The sequence below is a fragment of the Bos grunniens genome, chromosome 9, assembly GCF_055505025.1.
Source record: "Bos grunniens cultivar Pamir isolate PY7600 chromosome 9, Bosgru_T2T1.0, whole genome shotgun sequence".
Lineage (NCBI taxonomy): Eukaryota > Metazoa > Chordata > Mammalia > Artiodactyla > Bovidae > Bos > Bos grunniens.
The window spans coordinates 97,059,124-97,068,511 of record NC_141173.1 but is presented as its reverse complement, the minus strand read 5'-3'; the positions used below and the strand labels follow the sequence as shown (position 1 = coordinate 97,068,511).

At 49.7% G+C, this 9,388-nt stretch overlaps 1 long non-coding RNA gene across 1 annotated transcript; it reads left to right on the top strand.

Moving 5' to 3' along the window:
- Positions 1-178: 178 nt before the first annotated feature.
- LOC147366435 (uncharacterized) lies at positions 179-7,432 on the top strand. Its single transcript, XR_015132486.1, has 3 exons — positions 179-365; positions 1,979-2,172; positions 2,268-7,432. It is a non-coding gene; the product is annotated as an uncharacterized LOC147366435 (long non-coding RNA).
- The last annotated feature ends 1,956 nt before the right edge of the window (positions 7,433-9,388 follow it).

Genomic DNA, 9,388 nt, shown 5'->3' with positions numbered 1-9,388 from the left:
AGGAGATCAGACACGCAGAAGCAAGTACGATTGGGAGAGAAGGATCAGGCTGGCTGAGAAGGTGCCAAGGTCACGGGCGGGAAGGAAGAGACCAGAAGGGAAAGAGGAATGAAGGACGGGGAGCGCTCCACTCCTCAGAAGCTCAGGGACTGTCCGGATCTATGAACCTTTCACCCTGTCCTTTCGGGGGCTGTGAAACTCTGAGCTGAGGGACCCACGGGAAGAAAGTCTCCAACGTCACGATTTAAGTCAACAGAACAGAGGGCCTCCCCAATTTGCTTCTCCCAGTTCCTAACAGAGCAGAGGCATCTGTCCATCCTGCAGGGAACAAGATGCCACATTTGGAAACTGGTAACGGTCACCAGGTAAACAAAAAAACAAGGCAGCGGGAAGCGGTGCCTGGAGTGGCCAGATGGGGTCCAGGTAGGAGGAGACGCCCCGGGGGAAGCCTGGAGGAGATGGCACTCTCCTCCCCTGATCAAGCGGGTAGGGGGAGGCGCTGATTGTTTTGTGACTAATTGGCACCACTAACAAAAGCGGGGACTCTCGCAGATGGAGCAGGCGTTTCACTCGTGGTAGATGATGCTTTATACTTAGAGAAAACGCAGCAACTCTCTGTAAAAATAAAACTGCTTGCATTTAAACCACAAATAGGTTGGCTATTTCTGTGCCCGGCTGGTCTTTGTGAGTAATCGTCCTCCTCTTGAGAGGCAGGCAGAGTCTGGGGTGGGGGAAGTGTAGAGAGAAGGGGCAACAGAGACGGCAGAGACCCAAAATGAGGACTCCATGGTCCCAAACATCCAGGGTGGGATGAAGTTCTAGCTTTCACCTCCACAAGTTGCCTACAGAAACAACATCCCTCTTTATCCCATCAAACAACAGGGAAACATGGCAGACGTGGCCAGGGAAGGGCTTTATGGGATCAAGTGAGGAGGAAGCTTGGTAACCAAGGAGGCCACAGAGTGGACCCAGAAGTAGAGCAACACATGAATGGTAGACCCATCAGGTGGTGGAAGCCAGAAACAGAGCCACACACAGTAGAAACCCTTTCCTTCATCAAGTGTGCATGCGTGCTCAGTCACTTCAGTCGTGTCCGACTCTTTGCAACCTATGGACGGTAGCCCGCCAGGTTTCTCTGTCCATGGGATTCTCCAGACAAGAACACTGGAGTGGTTTGCCATTTCTTGTTCCAGGGGAACTTCCCAACCCAGGGACTGAACCTGAGTCTCCTGCAGCTCCGGTACTGCAGGCAGATTCTTTCCTGCTGAGCCACCACGGAAGCCCCGTTTCCTCAAGAGTTTACTCTTAAGTTCCAAACCCTCTGAATGCCATGTGGAATTTGCTCTGTGCTAACCCCATGGACGCCCAGTGAACTCCAGTCACACCCTAGGATGTTCTCTCCATCTGGACAGACCTCTACTGTACCTTGGCTATCAAGCCCTGGGTTACGGGGAAACAGCTATCCAGTGCTTCCCAAAGCCCTTCCCAAACAGTGCTGGGAAAGATTAAGGGCAGGAGGATAAGGGGGCAACAGAGGATGAGATGGTTGGGTGGGCTCACCGACTCAGTGGACAAGAGTTTGAGCAAACTCCAGGAGATGAAGAGTGGGACATGACTTAGCAATCGAGTAACAGCAACAACGAACCACAGAAGTTAGAGAACTTAGAACTTCCCAAAGGCCAGCACTCCCCTTTAGAGTTAGAAAGATTTGAGAGCTAGCAGAGGAAGAGGGCGGGCCGCTCAGACCAAGAGAAAGGCCCCAGGTGGGGCAGGTGTGAGCCCTCGTGTCCACGGGGAAAGATGGCCCCAGAGTCAGTGCTGGAGCAGCAGCTCCTCGAAATGGCAGGCGAGTCGTTTAGCCCCAGCTGTCTCGGTTCACCATTTGTCAGCTAAGCAACTTCAGGTCTGCTAGAAATTGGGACTCGCAAGCTCGATTGGAGTGATGAGTGAAGTTTTATCCCATCTGTTTGATTGACAGGATCTCAGAATGGGCCTGGCCCCGCTCTCTGCCCTCCAGTCCTGCAAAAGGGACCTCAGATGCCATTGGCCAGATAAAAGCCCAAGATAAAACCCTGAGAACAGAAATCTGCTCCGAATCCCATCAGCCTCGGGGAATCTTTGCCCTGCTTCTCCTCGCCTGCTCTGGCCCGGCATCAGTTGGGTCTCTCCCAAGTAAGGATCTTTACTTTCAGTGCACGTTTCTTAAACATCGAATCTTAAAGAGAAATGCACGTTTGACACCCTGCCCTATGTTTTCCTCTGACCAGGCAGGCCGGCGTGCCGGGGACCATGAGAATATGGTGGAGCAGAGCCCATGGCGGGAGCCACGCTGGGGAAAGCAGACCCACCAGAGGCTGTGGAAGCAGCCCCTCCGCGTGGACTCTGGGAGGAGCTGGAGCTCAGATTAGGCCCTGCTGTGGGGGACTAGGTCCCCTGCCCTGAGCCTCCCCTGGTCTCCCCTCGGTATTTAGAATCTGCCAGAAAGATTCTTCCAGCCCAGCACGAAGTGCCTTTGCAGGGAGAGTGTGAAGTGACCCACAACGAGGCCATCGGTCCTCAAGCAAGATGGCTCTCGACCCCGAGGGGCAGTGGAGACACTCGTGGTGTGGCGGTCACCCGTGTAGACACAGCTGAAGCATCGGGCATCTTCCTTAATGATAACAGATGGACCGTTTCCTTCTGCTCTGAGTCAGCACCAAATCGGCAACATAGACACTTGCCCTCTAGATTCCTTACCTAGATTGTAATCGTGTGCTCTCCCTTGTCCAAACATCATGAAAACTCCACTTGTGAGAAAGAGTATTTTTGGAGCACTGCCTGGGGTCATGGAGTTTGTCCATCCCTCTGGATGTTCTAAATATTACCCTGGGTTCAGCCCTGCATTCTTGGCCAGCATTGTCTCGGCCCTTCATAAAACTGTACTTTCTAAATTATCCTTTGGAGATATTCATCAGCTAACATTTAGAGGCTCTATTAAAAAAAAGAGAGAGAGACATAAAAAGATGAAGACTGTGTTCATGTTGGAACCGGCTAGCAGGCTTCCCACCGTAACTCCAGAGTCTCCTGTCAGAGATTTCTGCATCCGGAGGGACTGCAGCAGCCAATTTGTTTATGTCAATAGAACACCATAAAGTGTGCAATTAGGGGTTTTCTTTTCCTTCTAGGAAGCTTGAAGACACATTTTTGACCTGCCTTTCCAAATGTCCCACAGGGCTACTTAAAAGAATGTCTGAAATTACAAATTTAGTCCAAGGTCAAATTTGGACACATTAAACTTCTACCCATTGTCTTTTTCTGCCAATGACTATGGGTTTGGGTAAACAATGTTTTTCCACCTACAATTTTTTCAAGGAGACTGAAAATATCAGTCATCTTCAAATGACAAAAATTCACATATTGAGAGTACCACAAGTAGCTAACCTGAATAGCTGGGACTTTGGACCCATGCAGAAGAGTTCGCTAACTTTTGTGATTTGTTGTTGCTGTTGTTCAGTCGCTAAGTCATGTCCAACTCTTTGAGACCCCATGGACTGCAGCACACCAGGCTTCCCTGTCCTTCACCATCTCCTGGAGCTTGCTCAAACTCATGTCCATTGAGTCAGTGATGCTACTGAACCATCTCATCCTCTGTCGGCCGCTTCTCCGCCTACCTTCAATCTTTCCCAGCATCAGGGTCTTTTCCCATGTGTTGGCCCTTCGCATCAGGTGGCTAAAATACTGGAGCTTCAGCTTCAGCATCACTCCTTCCAATGAATATTCACGACTGACTTCCTTTAGGATGGACTGGTTGGATCTCCTTGAAGTCCAGGGACTCTCAACAGTCTTCTCCAACCCCACGGTTCAAAAGCATCCATTCTTGGGTGCTCAGTGACTGCACCTATTAAATTATTTTATTAGAGTTACTTGTTTATGTGTCTGTTTACCTCCAGACACTTAGGCCCTGGAGGCAGAGATAAAGTCTTACTCATCTGGCATAGGCTGAGTGAAAGGGTAAGTTAAATAAATCAATTATGTATAAAGTTAGTACCACGATTTTCTTTTTACTTACCTTTTAATAATTGTATGCATTTCCTTGTTTGGGGTTGTGCGGGGTCTTCGTTGCCGCTTGGGCTTTTGTCTAGTCTTGGAGACTACTCTCTAGGTGCTGTGTGTGGGCTTCTCATTGTGGTGGCTTCTCTTGTGAAGCCTGGGCTCTAGGACACGTGGGCTCAGTAGTCACAGCTCTCAGGCTCTAGACCACAGGTTCAATAGCTGTGGTGCACAGGCTTCGTTGTTCCCAGGCATGGGAGACCTCCCCAGACCAGGGATCGAACCTGTGTGTCCTGCACTGGGGGGCAGATTTGGTTTTTTTTGCTGTAAATAAAATGTTTATAAGTGTTCCTACTAAGTATCAGGAAGCTTTAACTATCTCTTCCTCAAATACACCCATTGTTTTGGCAGTCATTCTTAATTGTCTCTTAAAGGATCATGCATCATGATCAGATATTAAGTAGACTCATTGTTATCCAGGTAGTTTGTAGTGAAGTCGCTCAGTCGTGTCTGACTCTTTGTGACCCCATGGACTGTAGCCCGCCAGGCTCCTCTGTCCATGGGGATTCTCCAGGGCAGAAATACTGGAGTGGGTTGCCATGTCCTTCTTTAGGGGATCTTCCTGACCCAGGGATTGAACCCGGGTCTCCTGCACTGCAGGCAGATTCTTTACCACTGAGCACACCAAGGAAGCCTGGGACCACAATTTTAAATACTGCTTGTTTTCTAATTCTTTGTTGAATGTTAGTTTAATTTCCCCAGCTGCACTGTATACCACTTGGAGAAGGAACCACATCTACATTCCCTGAGAACACCAGGGCTGAGCACGGACAGGTGGTTTGACAAATACCTGGCTTTACGTCACTGAGAGGGAAACTCCAAAGCCCTCAGGTGATGGTTTGCTGAACTAATCTGTCTCCACTGATTACAATTAGCACCTAGCAAATGCTTCTGAATATAACATGATGCCATGCTGCTGACTTCTGTTTGCTCAGGGTTTTGAGGGGGTCCTTGGCCGTTAGGCCTGCGGTATTTTAGAGGGTAAGGGCTTGTGACTCTTTTGCAAAACCAGAGTGCCTTATTGTGGCCTACTGTGTAACTGCCAGGCAATCTGGGTAGCAGGTCACAGAGGTGAAAATGGATCCAACTAGCCTTGCTCCCATTGTTTGAAAACAACCCATACGACAAGCTCAATATTGGTAAGTCAATATGTGTATGTTGCCCCCAAGTAGGACACTCTGCGGTGTCTGCAGCCAGAAGAAAACAACAGTTAAATGTCTCCTGCAACCATAGCTACGTTAGACCTACTCAGCTGCCCTGTGCTTGGTTATAAAAATTGTATCAGACAAAAACACAAGTGTCCAGCTTAAAGTTGGGACAAATTAAGGCTTTATTATTTTGCCTAACTTACACTGGAGGTCTGAGGTCACAGTGCCGGCAGGGTGGGTTCCTCTTGAGACCTCTTTCCTTGGCACGCAGATGGCCGTCTTCTCTCTGCCTCCTCACGTCACTCTGTGTGTGTCTGTGTCCTAATCTCTTCCCATAAGGACCCCAGTCATCTGGATCAGGGCCCACCCTGAGAACCTCATTGTAACTTAACCATCTCTTTAAAGGGTCTTGTCTTCACATACAGCCACATCCTGGGGTGCTGGGGCTTAGACACATCAATCTGGGGGATGCAACTCAGCTCACAACAGTGACCAGTTAGGTAAGGCCTAAACTGTCGCAGGAGAGGCCTCTTGGGGGGGCTTCAGCAGCTGACCACCTTGCTCCTGTCCTGCAGGCCCTGGCTCCCCAGCAACACCCTGTGTCCCAACAGCCCCCAAGGCCTTCCTCTGGCCCCCAGCCTTCACCTGTTCACCTCTGAGCAGCCCCAGGATGCATCAGCAGCTCCTCACACAGTTCTTGTGTTTATCCCTAAAAGCAGTTGCCGCTGGGTTAGGATTCTGCATCTCCACTCCTTCCAGATGGAGATGAACAACCTAGGTTGCCCCCACTTGAGATGTTTCCCAGGGGCATTAAGGACACACAACCATCTAGCATCTTTGGGAAGTTTCATTAAATCTCCCCAGTTGAGGCCACCTTGGGAGCAGTTGGTGGATGGTTCTAGATCTCCACCTTTCCCTGGCTGAGGACCATGCTGCGTGCATCACCCCTGTGTAAGAGGATTCTTCTAGCAGGAGGCCCATACCCTGAAATGTAAGGATTCTGGCCCAGGGGGAGCCAACCCGAACAGGACACGTGGCCTGGGCAGACACATCAATGCATGCCCAGACTCATGCTCCCAAGTCCCTCCCACAACCAGCGTGGACATACAATACCTGTGCCTTGCTGTCTCGAAGAGTCGACTCCTAAGTGTCCCTAAAGTCAATATCACCCTCTGGATTCGGTAGTCTCGAGGCATTCAGAGTGACCACATCCTGCCTTCTTGGAAGAATGTGCCTTCTCCGAAGTCTGCAATCATCACTGATGCGTCCAGAACAATGAACATTTATTGTTGGGGGCCGGAGTGAGGTACTCCGCCCATGGCAAAGGTCATGAGGAAGGAGGCTCGACGTACGCAAAGGCGGGATCGAGCCTCAGGAGTCCCCCTGGAAATCCTCGAGCATCTACCCCCATAACCAGAGCCTGCCTACTTTGCTACTTTGTGCTCTCACCTACACCTCTGACTTTACGGGGGGCTGTCCCCCACCACCTCTTTCGGAGAAGGAGTTAACTTAGAGCACCAGTTAATAATAATTCCTGGGCGTGATAAGAGTGTTTTAACCTACAAACTCCTCTGAAGGTTCTCTAGCCTGCCTGACAGGCTTGTCCGGCCACATGTGATTGCTCACAGCCTCCCAACTGTGAGAGGCACGAGATGCTTTAAACCTTCTAAAAACAGGTTCCTTAGAAAAATTAGAAAACTATTAGTATAAGTATAATGGGCTGATTAGAAATTGTATTGGTGAAGGGTTTTTCATTTGTTGAGCCAATGTTTGTTGCTAAGTCTCCATATCCCCTGCCCTTACACACATTAATGAATATATAGAAGAAATAACTATTAACCTTTGATATTAATCGTGTTAGACCTTAGGCTAAGTAAATTCTTTCCTTAACTAAAACCCACTACACCCTCACCCTATAGGAATGTAACTTTATTTGGGTGGTGTCTGTTTTAAGAATAATCACCCTTGGAGAAAAAAGAGTTCTGACCACTGTCACAAGGAGAGGGTCGTAAATTGTCAGCAGGCCCCCCTGGCCAGAAGATGATGTAACACCCCTAAGACCTCTGTATACATTTGTGTGAAGCACCTGACTTTAATAAAAGTCAGGACTGCTGTCCCCACGTGACTTTTGTATAACATCTCAGTGTATAAAAACAGACTCTGGAAAATAAAGAATTGGGATCAGTTTCTCAAAATACTGGTCTCCCCATGTCGCTCTCTCTCTACTCTGGTTGAGTCTCCATCTGAAGCGCGGAACCCGCCATGCTTACTAATTATGCCTGGGCTTCTAAGATCCGACCGGGGAGGCCTCAGTGTCTCCTCTCCTTCGGGAGAACGGAAGGATGCCTGCGGCCTACGTAAGTGGTGCAAGCTTCTTGTCTTGAAGTTTTATTGGTCTCCCGCGTAAACCAAGCTACTCAGCCTCTTTTCTCCACTGAATTTTCCTACTGAGCTATCCTTATTCTATTACTCTTCATATCTTTAATTAATATCTAATTGAAGCTATTGTATCCTGACCCTCGCCGACGCCGTCCCCACTTTGAATACCCTGGATCAGCCGGGGCTGGACCCCGGCAATTTATCAAGAGGAAAGACCACCCTGGAACAGGGCTGTGCAGCACTTAGGTCAACACCGCCTTCTATTCTACTCTAGTTTGCAGTGAAATGTTGAGGCTCCTCCGAGACACAAGCTTTCCTAAGGCCCGCAGCTCTGGACCATCCCACCTACATCCTCCTCCGTCTCCTGCCCCAAATGAAGCAGGCCAGAGCTGCCTGGTGCCGCGGAGGGCTCAGTTTTGCAGTGGGGCTCTCTCCTCGGTGGCTCCGACAGTTAAGAATCTGCCTGCAATGCAGGAGCGTCAGTGTTAGTTGCTCAGTCATATTTGACTCTTTGCGACCCCATGGACTGTAGCCCACCAGGCTCCCCTGTCCATGGGATTCTCCAGGCAAGAATACTAGAGTGGGTTGCCATTCACTTTTCTAGGGCAACACAGGAGACCTGGGATCAATCCCTGGGTTGGTAAGACCCCCTGGAGAAGAAAATGGCAACCCACTCCAGTATTCTTGCCTGGAGAACTCCATGGACAGAGGAGCCTGGTGGGCTACAGTCCCTGGGGCCAGAGTTGGACGTGACTGAGCACGCACACAGACAGCCCCACCTCAGACCGTCAGCATCTGCTTTGGTTTCAATGAGCGGTCACGTGAGGGGACCACGGCCAGGCCTTACCACAGAGACAGCCCTATCCACATCCTCCTGCAAGCAGTTTCTAGGGGCCCACCTGAAGACTTAGGAAATCTAATGCGGGTTCAAGTCTCACGATCAGACAGACTCTGATACACAAAAGCTTCTCTCTGGAAGACCTCTACTTTCGGTAATTTTTATGCTAAAATATACATAACACGAAATGTATCATTTTAACCATGTTTGAATGTACAGGTCATTGGTGTTAAGTGCATTCACCTTGTTGTGTAACCATCGCCACCATCCATCTCCAGAATGTTCTTCATCTTCCCAAACTGAAACCCTGCCCCTTCCGCAAAGGTTCCCCATTAGCCCTTTTCCCCAGGCCCCGGCTACCATCCTTCTACTTTCTGTCTCTATGGACTTGACTACTCTAGCGACCTCACACACGTGGAATCATACGTGTCCTTCTGGGTCTGCACGATGTCCATCCTGGCATGAGGTCTTCAAGGGGCATCCATGTTGTCACGAATGTCAGAACTCCACTCCTTCCAAAGGCTGCATAGTGTTCTGTGTGTGGAGGGGAAGGTGTGTGCAGCACGTTTGATTTCTCTGTCCATCCAATGATGGACACTTGGGTTTTTGGAGGATGTCCTTTTTAAGAATGCTGCATTATAAATCAAAACCCAAATACCCTTTTTCCCACCCCGTTCTCAGGCACATCCTGCAATCAATAACCCAGGAGGCTTCACTTAAAACTACACAGAAAGGGGCCTTCCCTGGTGGTCTACTGGTTGAGAATCCACCTTGCAATGCAAGAGACACTGGTTCAATCCCTGGTCTGGGAAGATGCCACATGCCGTGGAACAACTAAGCCCATGCACCCCAACTACTGAGCCAGCCCTCCAGAGCCTGGGAGCCGCAACTACCAAGTCCACGTGCTGCAACTCCTGAAGCCCGTGAGCCCTAG